The sequence below is a fragment of the Taudactylus pleione genome, unplaced genomic scaffold, assembly GCF_031769625.1.
Source record: "Taudactylus pleione unplaced genomic scaffold, aTauple2 ptg000080l, whole genome shotgun sequence".
Taxonomy (NCBI): Eukaryota; Metazoa; Chordata; class Amphibia; order Anura; family Myobatrachidae; genus Taudactylus; species Taudactylus pleione.
Genome location: NW_028284482.1, coordinates 803189 through 828245, shown reverse-complemented (window position 1 = coordinate 828245; position 25057 = coordinate 803189). Strand labels below are relative to the sequence as shown.

Genomic DNA, 25057 nt, shown 5'->3' with positions numbered 1-25057 from the left:
TCTTTATAATCTATTAACAGCTCATAATCGCCCTCTAAAAGAGCCGCACGAGATGGCTTGGGAGAAAGGTATGGGAGTCTCTCTGGATCCTAAAGAGTGGTCTAGGATTTGCGAGCTGACAGTGAATTCTTCAATATGTGTTACAATCAAGGAGAACGCATACAAGAGAATGTACAGATGGTACCTGGTACCTACTCGTATTCGAGCGATTTACCCTCAGGCTTCGGATAGATGTTGGAGGAGCTGTGGAGAGAAGGGGACCCTGGCCCACATTTGGTGGCACTGCCCTAAGATTGAGAGTTTTTGGAAAAAAAGTCCACCGATTAATATCTCAGGTCACCAATATCTACCTTCCCCCCTGTTTATAATTTTCCCTCCTTCTGCAACCTATTAGAAGCTGCGATAAACCTACCCAATCCCTTAGACACTCCATCCATGACTGCTCTTCACAGTTCGATTTTGGCACACGTATAATCTTGAATTTATTACTAGTCAACTACATGAGGAAGTCCATAAGTTCTCTGAGACATGGGCCCCTTACCATGATGCCAAGCCTGGTTCAATTTAGATCCCCTATAGATGCTCATCGTGCCAACTCTCTTTCCCCTTCTTCTTTCCTCGTCTATTGTTCCATACTAACAATCCCCTGCGTTCCCCTCTCATCGAATTGCTTTCTCATTTTCATTTTTTCTTACCTTAGCTCTTCTTTGCATTCTAAATTAATATGCAGTGGTGGTTCTAGGGGTGGGCTAACAGGACCGTCACCCGGGCTGCCGGCCCCTAGAGGGCGCCACTGAGTCCCCAGAAGGTAAAGAAAAATATAATCCCATAATAAAAAAAAAAAACCAGCGTCTGACCCCTCCGCGTTGCCGGGCGCCCACTAATATTTGTTATCAGCGGGCACCCGGCTCCCTCCATGCAGTGGCAGCCAAAGCTCACTCCAGAGCTCCGGCTCCCGCATAGAGCACTATGGGAGGGACGTCATGACGTCTATCCCATAGATCCGTGGTGGAGCTGTGGTCGGACCGGACGCAGGAGCGTGGCCTAAGGAAAGTATTGTGTTTGTATTTTTTTTATTTTTCAGAAGGGAGGCATGGGGGCATGTCTATAAGGGGGCATTACTACTGGGGGCATGTCTATAAGGGGCATTACTACTGGGGGCATGTCTATAAGGGGGCATTACTACTGGGGGCATGTCTATAAGGGGCATTACTACTGGGAGCATGTCCATAAGGGGTCATTTCTACTGGGGGCATGTCTATAAAGGGGCATTACTACTGGGGACATGTCTATAAGGGGGCACTAATGGGGGCATTACAACTTTGGACACTACTATAGGGGGCATTCCTACTGTGGGCACTACTATAGGGGGCATTATTACTGGGGCACTACTAATGTGGGCACTACTATAGGGGGCACTACTACTGTGGGCATTGTAATAGGGGCACTACTAATTACTGTGCGCCTTGTGTATAAGGGACACCACTGTGTGTCATAACATGAATAAGGGACTAATGTGTGGCATAATTTGAATTGGGGATACTGAATTATAAAGGGAATTACTGTGTGTGGCACAATGTAATATACAGGGCATTACTGCATGTGGCATAATGTGTTATACAGGGCATTACTGCATGTGGCATAATGTGTTATAAAAGCCATTACTGCATGTGGCATAATGTGTTATACAGGGCATTACTGCGTGTGGCATAATGTGTTATAAAAGGGCATTACTGCGTGTGGCATAATGTGTTATAAAAGGGCATTACCGCGTGTGGTATAGTGTGTTATAAAGGCCATTACTGCATGTGACATAATGTGTTATAAAGGCCATTACTGCATGTGGCATAATGTATTTATAAAGGGCATTGCTGTGTAAGGCGCATTACTGCACATGGCAATTATTCACCACGAGGAGAGAGCTTGGGGGAAGCTCAGCACGTCCCACAGTGTCATGAATTGGGGGTGTTCCACAAGGACATGCCCCCTTTCCGGAAGCGTGTGTGCTTTTAGAGCGCGCAGAGGAACGTCATCTACAAAAACTTTTTTTTTTTTGAGGGGGGGGGGGGGCGCAACTGTGAACTTTCGACCTGAGCTCCACAATGTCTAGAACCGGCCCTGTTAATATGCGTCTGTTTTTGTTTTCTGTAAATGAAACACATATGTCCCAACTGTTGTTTTACCCCTGTTCTATGGCTATATTTTGCTATACTATTTGGATCGTTTGATAATTCTGGCAATGTGTTTGGTTTTCTGAACCCAAGGAAAATACAATAAAAGTTTTAAAAAATAGAATAAAAAATAATGCTGAAGAGTCTCTCTGCGGCTAGTAGCTCACATGCTATTTGGGAGTTCCTGCCCTGCTATTGTATCTGTCTGGTTAGGGCAATGTAAAGCCGTAACACGCTAAGGAGTCTCTCCGGACTTACAGCTGATATCCAATGATTCACATACTTACTGGGGGAATCTACTACTTTCCCCGTGTATGAGACCTCTATCACATCATATTCAGACAAATCTGCCTCTGTTCACATATATCTCATAGCGATCAGCGTATACACACAGCGCTGCCATCAGAAATCGTGGTGGTCGGGACTCCCAAAATAGGCAGGTCTCCTCCCCGTGTTTCTACAACTCCAGCCCCGCAGTGTCTCCCTAGCCAGCACCCCTCTGTCTCTATTCTGCCTCCTACAGCCCACAGACATTTACCTTCTCCTGTATCTTCTGGCTGTTCCTCTGCGTGCTGAAGCCGGATCCTCTGTCAGTGGTGCAGCGTGCATGATGTAATGGTGTCATGCGTGCCTTGCCTCAATAAAAAAAATAAAAGCTTTATTGTACCAGGCAGCAGCAATCCCCCCCCCCCCCCCCACATTTCACTCTCTCAGCGATTTTTCCCCCCCTCCCCCCCATATTTCTCGTGCCCAGTGATTACCCAGAACCCCACCTCCCCCTGACAGACAATTTTGTTTTATTTACAACGGCCTTGAGAGCAGGCACAATGTTATTACGCCATTCTCTCCCTAACCCCTCCCGATAGACCCGAGATTTTTCCACAAGGGGGAGGCGCCTAAAGATATGGTGTTCGATTCTGTCCCCATCTACAACCTGCTGTTGCATGGTAAGTAAGCGTGTTCTCTCTCCCTCTTCCTCTCCCTCTCCCCCTCTCTCTCTCCCTTCTGTCAGTTCCCCTAGTATCAGTGTGCACCTCCCCACCTTAATTAACTTACATACAGTCAGGTGCATAAATATTGGGACATTGACAGAATTTTCATATTTTGGCCTCTATTCACCACCACAATGGCTTTGAAATGAAACAAATAAGATGTGCTTTAACTGCAGACTTTCAGATTTAATTTGAGGGTAATTACATCCAAATCAGGTCAACGGTGTAGGAATTACAACGGTTTCTATATGTGCCTCCCACTTTTTAAGGGGCCAAAAGTAATGGGACAAACTAAACAATCCTAAATCTAACTTTCACTTTTTAATACTTTGTTGCAAATCCTTTGCAGGCAATTACAGCCTGAAGTCTGGAACGCATAGACATCACCAGACGCTGGGTTTCATCCCTGGTGATGCTCTGCCAGGTCTCTACTGCAAATGTCTTCAGTTCCTGCTTGTTCTTGGGGCATTTTCCCTTCAGTTTTCTTTTCATCAAGTGAAATGCATGCTCAATCGGATTCAGGTCAGGGGATTGACTTGGCCATTGCATAACATTCCACTTTTTAGCCTTAAAAAACTCTTTGGTTGCTTTTGCAGTATGCTTCGGGTCATTGTCCATCTGCACTGTGAAGCGCCGTCCAATGAGTTCTGAAGCATTTGACTGAATATGAGCATATAATATTGCCCGAAACACTTCAGAATTCATTCTGCTGCTTTTGTCAGCAGTCACATCATCAATAAATACAAGGGAACCAGTTCCATTGGCAGCCATACATGCCCACGCCATGACACTACCACCACCATGCTTCACTGATGAGGTAGTATGTTTTGGATCATGAGCATTTCCTTTCCTTCTCCATACTCTTCTCTTCCCATCACTCTGGTACAAGTTGATCTTTGTCTCATCTGTCCATAGGATGTTGTTCCAGAACTGTAATTGCTTTTTTAGATGATGTTTGGCAAACTCTAATCTGGTCTTCCTGTTATTGTGGCTCACCAATGGTTTACATCTTGTGGTGAACCCTTTATATTCACTCTTGTGAAGTCTTCTCTTGATTGTTGACTTTGGGCCTGATTCAGACCCACTCGCGAGCGGCTGTCCGCTCGCAAGTGGGTCGATGTTATGGACTGAGCATGCGCACGACGGAGGGAGCTCCGTCGTGCGCATGCGCCAGACGCGACGAGCGAAGGAAAGTCCTTCGCTCGTTGTGTCCGATCAAAGGGGGCGTGCTGTCAATGTTGATTGACAGCACGCCCCCTTTGGTGGGCGTGCCGGGGGCGTGCCTCCCTGACGGGGGCGTTCCCACGGGAACGCCTCCCGTCAGAAGCCGGCCCACTGACATCACTAGTGATGTCAGTGGGAGTGATTTTGGCTCTGATAGAGCCAAAATCACTCCGGAGCTTGCGGTTGAAAACCTCAACCGCAGGCTCCGGCTCGCAAATTTGATGGTCTCGACCATCGCGGCCATCACAATGCACGCTCGTATAGCCTGTGGGTGGTGACCCACAGCTATACGAGCGTCCAGGAGGACGCTCCATGAAAATGGAGCCCGGCCCTCATTCAGAGCGTGCGCTCTGCTCAGAGCGTACGGCTCTGAATGAGGGCCTTTGACACATATACACCTACCTCCTGGAGAGTGTTCTTGATTTGGCCAACTGTTGTGAAGGAGTTTTTCTTCACCAGGGACAGTTGTTTTCCATGGTCTTCCGGGTCTTTTGGTGTTGCTGAGCTCTCCGGTGCGTTCTTTCTTTTTAAGAATGTTCCAAACAGTTGATTTGGCCACACCTAATGTTTTTGCTATCTCTCTGATGGGTTTGTTTTGATTTTTCAGCCTAATGATGGCTTGCTTCACTGATAGTGACAGCTCTTTGGATCTCATATTGAGAGTCGACAGCAACTGATTCCAAATGCAAGTGTCACACCTAGAATCATCTCCAGACCTTTTACCTGCTTAATTGATAATGAAATAACGAGGGAATAGCCCACACCTGTCCATGAAATAGCTTTTAAGTTGATAGTCCCATTATTTTTGGTCCCTTAAAAAGTGGGAGGCACATATAGAAACCGTTGTAATTCCTACATCGTTCACCTGATTTGGATGTAATTACCCTCAAATTAAATCTTAAAGTCTGCAGTTAAAGCACATCTTGTTTGTTTCATTTCAAAGCCATTGTGGTGGTGAATAGAGGCCAGAATATTTATGGACCTGACTGTATGTCAGTGCCCTGAGAGGCCCCTCACTGCCGACTGCTGCAAGGGGGAGGAGTCAGACTGTCCGAGTGGGCAATCTGGTGTGTGCTAGTCACACTGCTCAGTCAGGCATACAGATAGCCTAGCTAGTTTGTTGCTCTATACCCCATGTAGCGCGCCATACACTACGCCATGAGTTGCGCCAAGCAGAATGTTCCGTAACGGAACATAACGTAGCACTGGAAAAAAGTCATAATTTCCAGTACATTTTCTGTATCACCGCCCGATGATTTGGCTGACAGAATCGGTGCAATATAGTACAGCGTTTTCCTCATGGAATCAGGGCTGTAGAAGAATGTATAATAAAGTTTTAAATCATTAAGTGTGTGAGTCCTGTACTTTTTAAATAAAAATATTTCGCACGCACAGCTCTGTATTACACACTGACTGTGCGTTTGAAGCTGCACAAGTGTTATAATGCGATGCCCTGAAGCAGACCAACCAAAGCAATCCAGGGGAGCCATACCCAAAGTTGCACTACAGTATATAACTTGTAGGACTTACCTAAAATTGTGCCTATTACTAGTGTGCATAGACAATACTGTGGGCGTGAGTCCCCTGGATTGCTTTGGTTGGTCTGCTTCAGGGCATCGCATTATAACACATTCTTCCTTTTTTGCACATTCATTTTAACACTTTTACTGTTTGTTTTTATTATCTTTGTAGTTTGACTTTTATATTCTATATATGCAGCTGCTCTTACCTTTCTTACTTTACACTTCACTTTTCTCATTAGAGCGATGCCCTGGGGTGGCTCGGCTCAGCTGGTCTGGGGGTGTCCTGCGCTCTGGATTTGAACCCTAGTATGTTAGGGACCTACCCTGTGTCACAAGTCGCCGCGCTGCCAATGCTGTGCGGGGTGAACGCCGGACAAGCGTTCGCTAAAGTCTCCTCCTTCCTCCTGTTAGGATCTGTGGTTAGCAGCATTGTTTGCAGTTCCAGGCTTGGTTGCTGCTGAGCCTCTGCACTAATTACTGCCTGTCTGTGTATCAGGTACACACTGATTTGATACTCCTGTCTAAACACAGCCCAGGTGCTCATTAATCTGTCATTAGCTCTGGTTGGGCCCTGTCTCTGTTAAATTCCATCCAGCCCTTCACTCCTTGATGGTGATGGAGTTTCTCGTACTTCCGGTTGTTCCAGTCTCCTGGTTTCCACTCGAGTTCCAGAGCCAGTCTAACTGTGTTTATCTACTGCCGTTTGTCCCATCCAGGCGGCACAGTCTGCATTCCACCTGCTTGTGTCATCTAGGCGGCACGGTGCGCTTCTCCCACCTGAAGCGCCAGTCTGTGTCCGACACCAGTGTCAACCCAGCGACATTGGCCGCAATTCAGCGGTCCAAGTGCGCAATCTAGCGCACAGTCGCCAGTGGTTACCCGGTGACACTGGTAGCAACTCTACATCCTCAGTGCGCAGTCCAGCGCATTGTCGCCAGTGTCATCCCGGCGGCACTGGTAGCAACTCTGCATCCTCCTGCCAAGTCGTTCTGTCCTCAATGCAACAACCAGCCCAGCCCAGAGGCTGCTACCGGCCCAAAGGCCGCATCACCACTCATAGGCCCAGAGGCCTTAACCAGCCCAGAGGCTGCTACCGGCCCAAAGGCCGCACCACAGCTTACCAGCCCTCAGGCCTCAATCAGCCCAAAGGCTGCATCACAATTATACGGCTGCATCTTGCCAAGATACTCCAGCCCTCAAGGCTGTGCAGGACTATTCCCCACTGGTGGCTCTGAGCCTTTAACACCCTACAGAGGTTACCTGGATATGGTGGGCATGCCTATAACCTTGGCCATGATTACGCTAAAAACCTCTATTCATTGCAAATTTTTATTGCATAATGTATATATGTGTGTAAAGTATGTATGTATGTATGTGTATGTATATATATATATATATATATATATATATATATATATATATATATAAGCCGCACTCACTGCAACAATGTTCATCTGCTGGGGTGCATAAACCCACTGTCAACGTGAAACTTCAAGTTGCCACAATATAATCCAAAAATAGAGCACTCACTAGGCTTAGACATCCATAGTAAAAAGTTCTTTTAATCCTTCATATCATCATACAGGTCGACGTTTCGGTCCTAGACAGGACCTTTATCAAGACCACCAAGTGCCATGAGCAAAGAATCCATATCTAAACACCAATATACTGTTGCCATATATACCCAGAACCAGACACACCCCTGTCGCAAGTCCCATCGCAACCATTGGGGCTTACGAAGAGACCCTTGCGGCAGGGTCTCGTCTACCGCAAGCCCCAGGTGATGTCAGTGACATCACTGGTGATGTTAGTAGGGCCGTCTACAAACGGCAGGCGTTCCTTCAGGAACGCCTCCGTTTGTCCGGCCACTGCCCCACCCCTTCTACAAAACGGGGTGAGCTGTCGATCAACATCGACAGCCGCCCCTTTTGTAGCGAACCCCGGAGCGAGATAATTTCTCTCACTCCGGGGCTTGTGCACGCGCCATGTGCGCAGTGCCCCACCATCGACCCACTTGCACGCATAGGCACTTGCGAGCGGGTCTGAATGAGTGCCTTAGATTGCTGAGTCTTTCATCTTTATAGAAAAAAGTGGGTTAGAAGAAAATTTTTAAAAAACATTTTAAACAAACATATTAAGAGGATTATAGACAGGTGTCTATACAGCCCTGTAAGTATATTTAGTATAGAATACTGGACTATGATGGATTCATTATGCACATTAATTGAATTACTTATGGGAGTTCTATGGTTGATGAGCGCTAGGAGGGAGTTAGCTAGCACTCTTATTTTATGATCGGTGGCGATGCGTTCCATGGTGTGGAACGCAAGCTTTGGTAATCATAGTATTAAATGACACGCGGGGTAGCGTGACTTCCGGCTTTGCAGGGCCACGGCATTTCCGGTAGCATTGCTGTCAGCGCTAGACGTGGAGTGCAGCATGGCGCTGTCGGTGTATGAACCGCACTAACACTGTGAGTACCTTGCCTTAAGATGTGACGATTATGGTTAGGTGAGGCTGCATCTGTTTCTAGTAGGAATGATGTCACTGTATCTGGCGATACTGGTGCCTCCCACAGGGGTGTGTCTGGTTATGGGTATTGTGACACAGTCAGGGTCCCTCTCCTGGGGTAGATGGGCTCCCTCTTTACACACAGCAGCCGTAGAAACTGGATACAAGTCTGGGGTTCTCGTACAAATTGGTCGGTGCCAGTCTTTATTGTGCCAAATGAATATAAACAAACTAAACATAAGTCCTAGCCCGGCTAGGCACTAGCTACACAGTAGATTCCCTCTCTATAATATTGGTAGGGCCTATTGCCCTCATCATCAACAAAACACGTGCACAGTACTTACAAGGAAAGTAACGAAGTGTCTCTGAACAGGCTAGTCTGCCTGCTCTCCCAGGTGTGAGACACTCAGCCACAAACAAACCCATCTTATATTAGCCATTTCCAGCTGCAAGCCCTAATGAGCCTGTTATCAGGCTGAAAGGCCCAAAACCTGGAGTGGCCTGTGGATGGAGCCCTCCCTCTCCTCACATCCACACCCCCAGGACCCAAACCGGCTTTTCTCTAAAGCCGACATTTCTAGTCTGTTTTTCCCAAACAGACTTCTCCTGGGGGTTTCAGAACACATATGACAGGAACCTAGGACATACATAGAAGCCATTCCACACTTCTCCAGTGCTTCTATCACATATCCCCCCCCCTTTGTTTCGACCTGTGGGGCGGAACAACTGCAGCCCCCAAACAATGGACACGTGACAAAGCATCTGCGTTGGCCAGCTGGCTTCCTGGCCTGTGTTCTACCGTAAATTTAAAGGTTTGTAATGCCAAGAACCATCTCGTTATTCTCGCATTAATGTCCTTGTTTTCTGACATAATGGTCAGTGATCAATCTGAACTTTCTTCCCACCAAGTAGTACCTGAGAGTCTCTAACACCCACTTTATGGCCAATGCTTCTTTCTCGACCGTAGCATAGTTTCTTTCATGTACGTTTAATTTCCGTCTTGAGAAGAAAATCTGGTGTTCTTCACCCTCTTTGCTTTGGGACAGGACCACTCCGATGCCTACATCTGATGCATCGGTTTGTTCAACAAACTCTCTGTCAAAATCAGGGGTCATCAGAACTGGTTGGGTACATAACTCTACTTTTAACTCCTTGAAAGACTTCTCTGCTTCAGGACCCCATTACACCATGACTTTCTGTTTGCCTTTGGTAAGGTCAGTCAGTGGGACTGCAATGGTGGCCAAATTGGGTATAAACCTCCTATAATACCCAGTGATCCCTAAGAAGGCTCTCACCTGCTTCTTATTCAGGGGTCGTGGCCAGTTTTGGATTGCCTCAATCTTATTGAGCTGTGGCTTTATCAAACCTCTGCCAATGGTGTACCCAAGATATTTTATTTCTTCCATCCCCAGACAACACTTGTTGGGGTTGGCTGTCAAACCTGCCTTATAGATGGAGTCCAACACTGCTTGTACTCTGAGCAAATGAGACTGCCAATCAGGACTATGAATGACCACATCATCTAGATAAGCAGCAGCATACTGTTTATGGGGCCTTAGAATCCTATCCAACATTCTTTGAAAGGTAGCAGGTGCCCCATGTAGCTCAAAGGGCAACATTTTGTATTGAAACAACCCCTCTAGTGCAGAAAAAGCGGTCTTTTCTTTGGCGTTCTCAGTTAACGGCACTTTCCAATACCCTTTGGTTAAGACAAGAGTAGTTAAATATCTGGCTGTCCCCAGCCTTTCAATTAGTTTGTCCACCCTAGGCATAGGGTAGGCATCGAACTTTGACACACTGTTCAATTTCCGGAAGTCATTGCAGAATCGCACACTCCCATCGGGTTTTGAAATGAGCACAATGGGACTTGACCACTCACTATGCGATTCTTCCATTACACCCAACTCTAACATTTTTTTAATTTCCTTCGACACCGATTCTCTTTGGGCTTCTGGTAACCTATAGGGCTTTAGGTTAACCTTAACCCCTGGGTCAGTGATTGTCATGTTTTCCCTGGTAGGTCAGAAAACAGCACCCTATTTCTGACCAGAAATTCCTTAACTCTGCTGTTGACTGGCTGACAGGGTTTGTGCCACTGTCACTTTGGGTACCATGGGCCCTGGGTTTACTGGAGGGGCTCAGACGGCTAACAGTGCTGCTCTATCCTTCCATGGTATATCTGTTCTGGCTTTCTTTTCCCCGGCTAGTAAACTTTATAATTGACCTGCCCCACTTTTTCTAAGATTTCAAAGGGTTCTTGCCATTTAGCCAGAAGTTTACGTTCTACTGTGGGAACCAACACTCTGTCCCCAGGAGCAGTTGCATAAGCGAGCATTGCGGTTGTATACCCTCTGCTGTGCCTGTTGGGCCTGTTCCAAGTGCTCTCTTACTATCGGCACCATAGCAGCACTTCTTTCTTGCATGTGAGAAACATGCTCAATAACTGTTTTATACAGACTGGACTGGACTGCCCCTCCCATGTCTCTTTGGCAATGTCAAGTAACCCCCTTGGATGTCTCCTGTACAACAAATCAAAAGGGGAAAACCCTGTGGAGGATTAGGGAACCTCTCTTATGGCCAACACCAAATAAGGTAACAAGTAATCCCAATCTCTACCATCTTTGTCCACTACTTTCCTTAGCATGTGTTTTAAAGTTTTATTAAACCTCTCCACTAACCCATGGTACACAGAGGTTCTTAATTGGTCAATTTTAAACAGGCAGCATAACTCCTTCATGATTTTTGATATAAATGGTCAGTCAGGATCTCCTTAGGTATTCCCAACCTGCTAAAGAAATGGATTAATTCTCTAGCAATGGTCTTGGTTGGCGTATTGTGTAATGGTATCGCTTCCGGGGTCCCTGGTAGCGTAATCCATTATCACCAGAATATATTGATGGCCCCGGGCAGATTTCATTAATGGCCCAACCAAATCCATAGCTATTCTTTCAAACAGAACCTCAATAATGGGTAACGGAACCAGGGGACTTTTGAAATGTGGCCTTGGAGCATGATTCTGACATTCAGGGCAGGATGTACAATAGTCAGATACCTCTTTATGGACCCCAGGCCAAAAAAAACCTCTGCACAATTCGCTCAGTAGTTTTCTCTACCCCTAGGTGGCCTACCGTTATATGACCATGGGCCAGATCTAATACTGTTCTTCTGTATGCTTTGGGAACTATTAATTGTTCCACAATATCTTCCCCCTTCTTAGTCACCTGATACAACAAATCCTGACATACTGCCATGTGAGGATATGACAAAGGACTATCGGAGTCTATGGGGTTACCATTAATCACCTTGACATTCTCCCTGGCTTTTACCAGAGTAGGGTCATTCAACTGCTTCACGGCAAAGACCTCTTTCCTGACCTCAAGATCAGGCAGGCGGTCCACAGGCTCAATAACACCTTCCACCTCAGTGGGAGGCACACCATCACGCTCCGCATTCTCTAGTTCGCCAATCATACTAGAAAAAGGAAACATCTCTGACTCTGCTACTACGTCAGTAACCCTCTCAAACGAGTCAGGGTGATTTACCTCTGTGCAAAATCGGCTTTCCCACAATTTCCAGAAGTGAGCGAAGTTTCTCCCCAATATTGCATCATACATTAAGCCCTGTACCAAACCCACAGAGACTATCGCGGAACCACATGGTGTTTCTATGGTCACTTCTGCAGTAACATAATACCAGGTATCCCCATGTATGCAGGTCACACCAACCGTTTTCCCCTTACGCTTCAAGGGGTTCACCAGTTCAGCTTTCATAAGTGTAACCAGGCTACCAGAATCTAACAGAGCCTCTACTCGGTTGCCTTCTACAGTGAGTATACACATGTGCTTATCTGTCTCAACCTGCCGGTCAGCAGTGCAGGCTGGTTGTGCAAAGAAAGACCTCCTGCAGTTGACATGAGCAGTATCACATTGCATAGGTTCAGAGGTAAGTGAACAATTAGCCGCAATATGGCCAAAACCACCACATCGAAAACACTGAATCACACTATTATCTCGTCTTTTACGGGGTAGGAACCTTCCTGGCCTGGCTGGCCCGTCTCCAGGTTCCACACCCCCAGTCTTGAGTAAACTCCACCACCCAGCACCCTTCTCCCCTGGAACAGTCTTACCAGTGTCAAGGAGAGTTTGCCGATGCGCCATCGAGGCTCGGTGGGGCACGCTCCTCAGGCACCACGTACCTCTCCACCAGTTCGACTAGCTGGTCTGCGGACTTAGGGTCTGCTTGGCTCACCCACTTGCGCAGAGACGCAGGTAGCAATCGCAGATACCGGTCCATCACGACTCTTTCCACAATCTGTGGTCCTGTCAGCATCTCGGGCTGCAGCCATTTTGTGGTTAGATGGACGAGGTCATGCATCTGTGAGCGTGGAGGTTTTTCCATTTGGAACTCCCAGCGGTGGACTCGTTGGGCCCGAACAAATGAGTTGACTCCCAAGCGGGTTAGGATCTCCCGTTTTAACTGCATAGTCCTTGGCATCATCCAGGCATAAATTATAGTAGGCCTTTTGTGGTTCTCCAGACAGGAAAGGTGCCACAAGACTTGCCCACTGCTCTTTAGGCCACTTCTCTCTTTCGGCGGTTCTTTCAAAGGCCGTAAGGTACGCCTCCACATCATCACTCTGGGTCATCTTTTGCAGAAAGTGACTGGCCCGTATGGTGTGAGTGTTAGAAGAGCAGGGGAAGCATCTCCAGACTTGACTACAAGCTGTTGTACCACCTCTTTTATGGCCCGGCTGTTTTCCGCTATGGCCTGGCGGGTTTCCTCGATGGTGACTTGTTCTTACCTGTGGGCTGCCTCCAAGGCCAATAGTTGCACTTGGGTGGATTCCTGCTGAGCTCTGGTAGCTTCTTGCTGAATTTTGTTAATTTCCTGCTGAGCTTCTGTAGCTTGGAAAAAGGCTTTAACAATGTCCTCCATTTTGTCCTGGGGTGTAGGTTGGAAGCAGAATCTGGCTTCCTTAAGCATCTGCGGACGCCACCTCTATGGACTTCAAAGGGCACAACTTTATATCCACACTGACTAATTGGTGTCTGTCCCTTTAAATTTTAAACGACAATTTCCTTGCTGCAATTTCAGTGTGTGATTGCACGCATTCTCCACCAAATGTGACCCAGTCAGGGTAGGGGTCCCTCTCCTGGGGTGGATGGGCTCCCTCTTTACACACACAGCAGCCGTAGAAACAGGATACAAGTCTGGGGTTCTCGTACAAACTGGTCGGTGCCAGTCTTTATTGTGCCAAATGCATATAAACAAAACATAAACATAAGTCCTAGCCCGGCTGGGCACAAGCTACACAGCAGATTTCCTCTCTATAATAATGGTAGGGCCTATTGCCCTCACCATCAACAAAACACGTGCACAGTACTTACAAGGAGAGTAACCAAGTGTCTCTGAACAGGCTAGTCTGCCTGCTCTCCCAGGTGTGAGACACTCATCCACAAACAAACCCAGCTTATATTAGCCATTTCCAGCTGCAAGCCCTAATGAGCCTGTTATTAGGCTGAAAGGCCCAAAACCTGGAGTGGCCTGTGGATGGAGCCCTCCCTCTCCTCACATCCACACCCCCAGGACCCAAACCGGATTGTATCTAAAGCCGACATTTCTAGTCTGTTTTTCCCAAACAGACTTCTCCTGGGGGTTTCAGAACACACATGGCAGGAATCTAGGACACACATAGAAGCCATTCCACACTTCTCCAGTGCTTCTATCACAGTATATATGGCAACAGTATATTGGTGTTTAGATATGGATTCTTTGCTCATGGCACTTGGTGGTCTTGATAAAGGTCCTGTCTAGGACCCAAACGTCGACCTGTATGATGATCTGAAAGATTAAAAGAACTTTTTTTCTATGGATGTCTATGCCTGGCGAGTGCTCTCTCCTATTTGTGGAATATATATATATATATATATATATATATACACGTGTGTGTGTGTGTGTGTGTGTGTATATATATATATATGTATGTGTATGTATGTATATATGTATGTATATGTGTATGTATGTATATATGTATGTATATATGTATGTATGTATATATATATATATATGTATATATATATATATATATATATATATATATGTGTGTGTATGTGTGTATATATATATATATATATATATATATAATATAGTCTAGCCTCTTCGGAAAGAAGGAAAAACACTCTCTAGGTTTTCAGCAAGATTATTCAGTATTTAATGATTAAACCAACATAATTTGCCAACGTTTCGGTCCAGTATGGACCTTTGTCAAGGCACAATAGCTTCTAAACATCAATAGGTCACTAAGAGAGAGTACATATAAACAACGTAAGCATTAATAGTCTGACAGGTCCTTTAAAACACACAAGTTCAAAATGTCTTAATCCATGATCGATATATATGATATAGGGAGAGGTATGCCTCATATAACAGTAGCATGATATCCAATAGAAGCCCACACACAGGAAACTATTCACAGCAGTAGGATCCAAAACAAAACCTTACTGCAGCAGCTTGTGTTTAAAATACAGGGATCAAATATGCGCTCCAATGTTGATTATAGTAATAACCAGGTAGAGGGACAATTTTAAATGTGTAGTATGAACATAGTAACCAGGTAAGTGAGGGTATGGACAGTACAATCCCCAGGTGTATATATTACACCAGTATGTGTGAGGGGGCTGTAAGAGCCTGCAGGGTGGAAAAAAAAGGGATGTCTTACCTCAGCGTTGGTCTATCAGGGTATATGCTGATGCTGGAGCATAATCTGAGCCCAGGGTTTAAAAACCCCGCGACCGGAAGTGCGCGATCGCGATTATGTATGTTCTATCAAATGCCCATAGATCTGAAATAGCTGAAGTTGCACATCCTTAGGCATGTAGCCTATAGTGCTAAAGGGAAAGTCTCCAAGTCCCTATTGTCACTGCCACAAGAGGGACATGTTATAGACAGGAAGTGGGGCACTTTGGCATTAGCCGGCGGCCATCTTGTGTGTGGCTCAAGATATAGTAATAGCTGTCAATGAGCCTTAGCAGGACCTTAAGTAATGGGCAGCTATTGGTGCTACTAAAAATTCCTAAAAAGGGCTAAACAAGTGTTATTAGGAGTATAAATGCCATAAATGCATATTATACATAGCCATCTAACAAAAACTGTAACATGGACATACCTACATGTACATATATATATATATATCTCCACACAATATTCAGTCTCCTGGATGGGAGCACTCTCCAAAAAGTCACTCATTATGTAGTCGAAACAATTTATTCAGCATAATTTGCCCAAATGATTGCCATATAAATAATTCGTCGACGTTTCGGTTCGAATGTGAACCTTTTTCAAGACCGGCAAATAATTGCAAAAATGCACCATATGTGCATATTTCGTATTACATCTAGAAATGAAACAACAAAGCTATAATCAATATAAATTGAAAATTACCAATAGACAAATAGAAAATACAAGACACAGTGACGCAGTCTATCAGGCTCCATACATAATCTGCACAAAAGACCAACCACATTGACACATACACGACTGGACAAAAAGATTGTGTATATATATGTACATACCATATTAGTATTCCAAAAAGAAAAAAATAAGACGGATACTGAATGATCAAGGAACAATGGGGGATACACCTTCGGAATTTGTGTTAGAACTAGTGACCTTGGTCCTTTATAACAATCACTTCCATTACAAAGATGCATTTTACATTCAAGTGACTGGAACCGCGATGGGTTCGAATTTGGCACCTGCTTACGCAAATCTGTATATGGCAAGATTTGAAGAAACACACATCTTTCCGAAGTACAGCCAATGGATAGTCTTCTATCGACGTTTCGTAGATGACATTTTCATTATATGGAAGGGCACTATTGAGACGTTTGAAGACATGGTGATCAATTTGAATGCACTATAGAGTCCAATCAAATTCACCCATCAAGTTGATAATAGGGCTATTCATTTTTTCAGATGTGACAATAATGAATACCGAAGGGATCATTAACACAGCGTTCTATCGTAAGGAAACTGACCGAAATATGGCCTTACTAACGACCAGCCACCATCCACCAGCACTTAAGGACAACTTGCCAGTTTCACAGTTCCTACGTGTTTTGAGGATTAATTCCAACCCTATTGTCAGAGAGGAACAATTGAATAAAATGAGTGCTAGATTCCTGGAGAGGGGGTATAGCCGAGTGAGGTTAAATAAATGTCTCACTAAAGCACGGTGTATTGACCAAAAGCAAAATGAGGGGGAACCAGCACAATCCAAGAAAAAGCAATGCCTTATTTTTACAACTAAATTCGACAAAAGTGCCTACAGTACATCAAAAGCCTTGAAAGAACATTGGCATATACTTGCATCTGACAGCACGCTCTCATTTAAAAACTATGATCCTCCTATGATGGCTTATAAGCGAGGACCCAACCTTAAGCAATTATTAATGAGGCCTACTTTATATCCAAGAGAGGTTAAGACTATACCGGAGCTTATGAAACAGAAACCTGGGTGTTACTCTTGTGGAAGTTGTATTGCATGTGCGTCTATGCTGACTGGACCGACGTCCCCACACCCACATATGGGAAGGAAGTTTTTCATCAAATAAGTTACATTGTATGATGGATTTTATAATCTACCAACATTACTTGTCCTTGTGGATTCTACTATGTGGGCCTCACCGCAAGAAAATTTAGGGACCGGATGGCCAATCATAGGGCGTCTATTCGCTCTGCTCTATTGACTGGACATTCAGATAAACTAGTCGCCAGACATTTCCTATTGAGAGGCCATCAAGTAGCGAGTCTTAAATGCCGGTTAATAGACTGGATTCTGCCATTGACCCTTGGCGGCGATAGGACTGCGGCTCTAAAGAAGCGAGAAAGCTTTTGGATTCATACGTTGGATACAGTAGCCCCACGAGGACTCAATGAAAGCAATCCTTTGAATGTTTTCCTTTAAACTGAATATTCTTCTGGTGGTGACGGTTTATATGCTATGATTGGTGAATTTGGGGCCACATAGTTCGAATATCTATGGTGATGGGTGGATAATATCTGCTGTCTATCCTTTTGACTAGTAATTTTCGGATACTTATTGAGTTGTACATTCTGCATGCGCCTAGTCATCACAATCTTAGGTCTGGTGGGTAACACTTGGTTTCTTTTTTTTCCTAGTGGGTATTTCCATTGGTTTAAAATATATTCTGTCTCTCACGATGAATTAATATATTATCGTACTACCACGGTTACATCTGTGCACGTCTATATTTGTTTTATGTTTTAATATATTTACATGAGAGGATGCAGTTGCACTGATGTGTTCATCAGGGTATGCATGCATCCACATGTATGTATTTAATTTATTTATATCTATTTATGATTTAAGTTCTTATGATTTTTCTATAATTCTTTTATTGCCTACTGTATTGCCTATTTTCTTTTTGTATATATTTATATTTTTCTATTGATTTTTTATCGTTGATTTTGTATTGTTTCTTTACTGTCATTTTTCCTTTAGTATTTTGGAGATGTGTGTGGAGTTTATATGTTTTTTTCTTCCTTTTTTCGTGATATTGTCACTATAGGATGGAATATTCCAATGTGTTTCCTCAGGCGTTAATATTTTTTCTTTCTAGATGTATGTGTAGAGTTTATATCTACTCTTTTTTTTTTGGTATTGATAACATTGGATGGAATCTACCGCTGTCTCTATTCAGACTATAGCAATCTTTTTTTTGCTCTCTATATCAATGTACTAATAGCGATGAAGTCTATTATATGTTTTTTTTTTTTTATATCCAGAGAAAGAATGGTTAACCGTGTCCCTTCCTGTGAGTGGATATGCAAATTGAGTTATTCTAGTTAGTATAGAGTACGCTATGCCCTGATTGTTTACTATGTAGCCATGGCAACCTATGGAACGTAGTCAGACTGACGGTGACGGACTCTAGTGTAGGGAACTTCCGGCCTGGCAGGGAGCATGTGACTAGGGAGTGGTCTGTGACCACTTCCGCCGAGATGCGTATTTGAGCTACCCGGGGGATTGCAAGCAGCCGGGGACACACACGTGTGTATGTGTTGGTGTGCCGGAGTCCCGCGTTGCCCGTGAGAGGAGATAGCGGAGTGTGGTGTTCATTTGAACCTGGTAAGCGCACGTCTTTTTGTTTCTATGACTGCGTGGCAGTGTCATCGTTCGCACTTAGGTTTGTGATCTGATATATATTTCTTTATATGATTGTACACACTTCATTGATATTTAATTGTATAGGTATCCATGATGCACACTCGCTGGGACACTTGTGGACTATAGCCCTGACTGGGTGTCTGGTTGCAACACTTGGAGTTTTGTGGGACTCATAATTTTTTCTTTTTGGAATACTAATATGGTATGTACATATATACACATAATCTTTTTGTCCAGTCGTGTATGTGTCAATGTGGTTGGTCTATTGTGCAGATTATGTATGGAGCCTGATAGACTGCGTCACTGTGTCTTGTATTTTCTATTTGGAGACTGGATATTGTGTGGATATTAATTGGATCAGTTAAAAATCTGATCTTGGATAGCACCCCACCGATGAATTAATCTTGATGTGAGTGCAGGATTTGATTGTATATATATATCAGTAATTTGGAGTTGTGCACCTGTGATTTGTCTGTTTCTGTGCCTACAATAAAAGTCTCAATAGGTAGCAACCCCCATTATATGTGTGTGTGTTTGTATGTATGTGTGTATATATATATATATATATATATATATATATATATATATATATATATATATATATTTTATTCAGGGTGTGCAGTTCTGGACTCTTTCCTATACACTCCATTTTTAGTGTGCTTCATTGCACACCTGAAGGAATGAGACGCCCTCAGCATGGACTAGCACCCCTCCCCCATTGGTTTAAAACATGGAGTCTGGTATTGTATATGCACACTAGTAATAGGCACAATTTTAGGTAAGTCCTACAAGTTATATACTGTAGTGCAACTTTGGGTTGAAGTTTGGTGCCTGGGTCCCCTGGATTGCTTTGGTTGGTCTGCTTCAGGGCATCACATTATAACACATTCTCCCTTTTTTGCACACTTTAACAATTTTACTGTTTTGTTTTTATTATATTTGTACTTTCACTTTTCTATTCTATATATGCAGCTGCGCTTACCTTTCTTACTTTACACTTCACTTTTCTCATTAGAGCGATGCCCTGAGGTGGCTCGGTTGAGCTGGTTTGACTGTGTCATGCGCTCTGGATTTGAACCCTAGTATGTTAGGGTATGTTACAGAGGTTACCTGGGTATTGGACTCATTCAGACCAGGTCGCAATCGCTGAGCGCTCGCATCCAGGTCGATGTTTAGGCCCTGCGCACTCGCAGTGGCCGCGCTGCGCGTGTGCAAGCCCCGGAGCGAGAGAGAAATTCTCTTGCTCCGTAGCTCACTACAAAAGTGGCGGCTGTTGATGTTGATCAACAGCTCGACCCGTTTTGTAGGCGTGGCGGGGGGGTGGTTTCACAAACGGAGGCATTCCTTAAGGACCGCCTGCCGTTTTGTGGGCGGCCGCACTGAAATCAGCAGTGATGTCAGTGGGGAGCTTCCTGCTCGATCAGAGCAGGAAGCTCCCTTGGGCTTGCGGTTGCCGAGACCCAACCTTAGGGTCTCGTCGCAAGCCCCGATGGACCATCGCGACCATCAACCTGGTTGGTCGCTAAAGCTGTGGGTGGTAACCCACAGCTTAGCTAGCGACCAGGAGGCCGCACTTGAAAAGTCAAGCGGCTGCCCTCATTCAGAGCGAGCGCTCGCTTCTTGCGACCGCCTCTGAATGAGGGCCATTGTGTATAGGCCCATAACCTTGGCCATGATTATGCTAAAAAGCTCTATTTATTGCAAAACTTTATTGCGTAATGTGTATAATATATATAGAGCTGTTTTCAACATGATGATCTGAGTGCTGTCACACCTGACTCCAGGCACATGTTTGGTGCTGCTATTATGCCATGCACATTGCACTTTTGTTTGATTTGTGACTGAAGAGCCTTATTGGAGTCCGTTTCGTGATGACATGTATTTTTCATAAATATTGACTTTTTGCACTTATTCTTGGAGTGCTGGTTCTTTCTGGTTTTTACTGGATTTATGTTATATTGTATTTATATGACCTAGCACCCTCCTATTTTGTTGGGCTGTCTACTGTCCACTTTCCCCTTTGATTTTCGCGCTTGCGATAGAACCATTGGCAGAAACCGTTAGAAACTCTGCTGACATACAGGGCCCTCAGCTGGGGGGCTCCTCTCATAAACTGTTTGCAGATGATGTTCTATTGTCTTACTAGCCCTGAATTCTCTTTATTGTCTTTACATAAAGTATTGGAGGAATATTCCAGAGTGTCCTATTATAAATTAAACACGTCTAAAATGGAAGTTCTCCCGATTTTTAATTTTTCTACTGAGCTTTTGGATAAACTGAAAGGAGCCTACAACTACGTATGGCAAGATAAGAGTCTTACCTATTTAGGGGTCCAAATTCCAAAACGGGGAGCTGACATTGTGGCCTGTAATTATTTTCTGACTAAATTCTCACTCTTAAAAGCTGATTGGGTGTTACAAGAGGTTTCATGGCTGGGCCGTATTGCTTCTTTGAAAATGGTGTTGTTGCCCAAGTTATTGTACTTATTTCGCACCATACCTAGGTTACTCCCTTTGTTGCTGTTATCTAAGTTTTATGGTATTTTTACAAGATATGTTTGGAGGTCAAAAAAAACTAGATTATTTAGACGCATTATGTCCCTGCCTAAGACGGAGGGGGGTCTTGCAATTCCAAACTTGGAACTGTATACCAATTGGCATGTATTTTGTGTCAGCTCGGGGATTGGTTTGAAGTGGAAGCACCTAAACCATGGGTTATTCTGGAAAGGAACATGTGCCATCCTTTTACTTTATCGCATTTATTGTGGTTACCACAAACCGTGGCAAACGAAGGAATTCTAGAGGGGGGTTTCCAAATGCTTGATTTTAGAGCAAGTGTGGCCAGTCCATGAAGAGGGCAGAATTAGTACTTAACCAGCTTTAATAAGCGTCATACAAAGTGTATTTTCTGTCATAATTCCAGCATATACAGAACCAGTAATCACAGTATGCCATTAGATGCGTCAGTAGGCCATCCTGTCTAGTTGAATGTATTTATTTTAGATGTGGGCACCATTCCAGACTATTGGAGCAAGTCCGGGAGCCTGGAGGAGTAGCAGAAGAACCTAGCACTGCCCTAGACATATATCTACATATTGGGCTCTATAGCAGTGCATCCCTAACCGTGCATGTTTTCCAGATCTCCTAGTTGGTGCACAGGTTATTTATTACTGGCTGATGCATGTTTTAAGATCCACAGGTGGTGCTAATTATTTCATTTTAGATACTGAGAAGAACATGCAGCACTATATTACTATTTCTATTGTGGTCATGGTGTGGGCTGTGGAGGGGGGTTTCCAGGCAGACAGTACCCCCCACCGCGTTTGCCTATGACAAAGTTGAATATGCCAATTTCCCTCTATTTCACTGGCAGCAGTTGTTTCTGTATCTACATGGCATAAAGCTATAGTTAGATTAAATGATTTTCAACTTCCCACTACTAATCTCAGTTTGTATAGTATAGTTGCTTTGATCCCTGATTTAAAATTTGATACATGGGCGGCTCAAGGGGTGGTTTCACTTAGTGATGTTATCCTTAATGGTGTACTTCTCCCTTTCTCTCGTATTCAAGAATTGTTTTCTGTTCCAACAAGGGATTTCTATAAATACCTACAGCTACGTTACCGGTTGCACAGTTTACATTTGGGTTCTCAACCATTGCACGCTACAACAAAATATATTTTTGAGACATTCTCCACTGGGGTGTATAAGAAAAGTATATCTTGGTGGTATAGTTTATTGGTAGGTGTCTCCAAACCTGTGACTTTTCAAGCTCTTCTCAAATGGGAATGAGATCTTTCTGTCTCTCTCACGGAAGATGACTGGGGTTCTATTTTTAGATCATGTTTTCGTATATCTAAATGTATCTCCCATTTGGAAATGTTTTACTTATTCACTGGATATGCTTAACACCAGATAGGCTCCATAAAATTTGGCCTTCTCTGCCTAACCAATGTTGGCGTAATTGCGGTGCAGTTGGGGATATTTATCATGTCTTCTGGGCATGTTCAAAACTAAATATGTTATGGCGTCAGGTCTTTATGTTAATCTCACATGTCACAGAGGTTAAGGTATCTCCAGATCCTCCCTTAGCATTGTTCCATGTTTATTGTGGAAATGCCTCTTCTGGGGATAAATATGTTATGGGGCATATTTTAATTGCAACAAAGTCCCTTATTGCATACCATTGGCGTTCTGATGTCATACCAAAATTAGATACCATAGAAGATCAAATACAAGCCCATTGTGATTATGAGATAGCTGCAGTCTTGTATTCCTCCTCAGCCAATAATTCCGCTAATGATATGGTTTAATTGGAGTGATTATAGAGCAGAGGGCCTGATTCAGAGGTGCTCGCAAAAAGCGAGCGCTAGCTCTGAATCAGGGCGGGCGCTGTTTTTTTTAGTTGCGGCCTCCTGGCCCCTCGCATAGCTGTGGGTGACCACCCACAGCTATTGCGAGCGGCCAGGATGATGGTCGCGATGTCAAGACCATCGCCACCATTGGGCTTGCGATGAGACCCTTGTGGTAGGGTCTCGTGGCCGCAAGCCCCAGAGAGCTTCTGGCTTTAATAGAGCCGGAAACTCTCTCACTGACATCACTGGTGATGTCAGTGGGGCCGCCCACAAACGGCAGGTGTTCGCTTGGGAACGCCTCCGTTTGTGAAGCCACCCCCGGCCACACCTACAATATGGACCGAGCTGTCGATCAACATTGACAGCCGCCCCTTTTGTAGTTAGCCACGGAGCAAGTGCTTTTTATGCTCGCTCCGGGGCACGCGCACGGCGCATGCGCACTGGGCCACCATCGACCCGCTTGCGAGCGGGTCTGAATCAAGCCCAGAGTCCCAACGTATTAAAAGCACTGCTAGTTCTATTTTGACGGAAATAGATATTTAATGAAGGGAGTTCTCTCTTTTTTATGTTTATGTGATATTTGTTTTGTAATACTATATACTGTATGTTTACGGTACTTTATTAATTGTTTGTTTTTTTTGTTTTGCTATACCCTGGCCTTCGGGACGTTATTTTTTTAAATTTTATTTTCTCTTTTCCCCCTTTTTGTTTATAATTTATTGTTTTATTTTATTAGATGTTTTTGTTATAGATATTATTATGTGATTAATATTAATAATAAAAATTAATGTTGAAAGACATTGTGGGGCAGACAGCTCCATGTGTAATGTGTCTGACTGCCATGTCAGAGTTGATATGGGGTATGACCGTATTTTGTTTGTATTAAATGTGTGTGTTAAATAATAGAGGATGTGACTGAAGGTGCTTGGGGAGGTGACCAGATGGTGGGAGAGTCAGCTAGGGAGGTGATGCGGGTGGCCAGGAGATTCCGGGGATAAAATAAGAGTAATCTACAAGTGAGAATGATTGTAAACAGAAAATTGAGAGGCCCAAGCAGCGCCTCCTGCCCTGCGGAGACCTGCACTGCACATATTGCGCAACCCTAGTTACGCCCATGACAGAGGCAACCTTGAGGAGGGGAAAAAAGGTTTATTTTCTATCCTTTCTCAAAATAAAGGTATTATTGAGGATCTTTGTTTACATTTTTTGAGATTAGATGTTAAATTTGGATATACAGATCATACAATTTTCAGACTTCAATTTGCCTTTATTTTTTTTTGACCGATTAAGTAACTGGATCCCTATTTTGTATTTTAGTCTCAGTCTCATATTATGTTTTATTGAAGTACCTATTTCTCAGATTTTCAATGGGAGACATACCTAGTGGCATATTCAATTGTTGCGAAATTTTCACCGTGGCTATGTTCGCTCCCAATTCTTGTGCTATCCAATTGAAAAAATTGGGTGTGATTTTTTTTCTGCAAAAACCTGCCAGGGTTATCTGCAATGGTAAGATTATCTCTCTAGGCCAAAAATTCTTAAAATCAGCAGATTGACATTTTTAGGTACGTCCACCTCACTTCTCAATAGGAGCCAGCAGGGATCTAGCGACTTCAGCAGAAGAGAAGGAACAAGGTGAAGAGGGAAGAAGTAGAAGAGAAAAGGACAAACAGACAATACTAGTCATCTATCACATGACTTTTGGCACTTCGGTGTTGTGCGGCTGTGTGCTGCCTCTAAGGGAATAGACCGCATGCAGCCATTTATGTTCTGCTGGAGCCTGAGTAATAGTCCAACAGGACAGCAATATTTAACCGTAAGTAAAAGTGTAGATACCGGCTTCATCCACATTACATCATCTGGTGGATGGTGAGGGTGGGCCACATGTTTGATACGACTACAATAGATCATGATGCATAATTTACAGTTTGGTGGACCATAACCATGTTACAAGATTCAGGCAGAGAGACTTCTGTGTGGGTTTCTGTCAAATAGATGCTTTAGCTTCTTTTGGCTTTTATGCCACTCTGGAATGTGTAGTTCCATAACCTTTATTGATTACTGGATGTTAGGATGAAACAGTTAAGTTTTAT

General features: G+C 44.1%; 1 protein-coding gene across 1 annotated transcript in view; it reads left to right on the top strand.

Moving 5' to 3' along the window:
• SLC25A17 (solute carrier family 25 member 17) overlaps positions 1 to 25057 on the top strand; it is a 110342-nt gene that overhangs the window by 24434 nt on the left and 60851 nt on the right. The gene's annotated exons all lie outside the window — the stretch shown is intronic.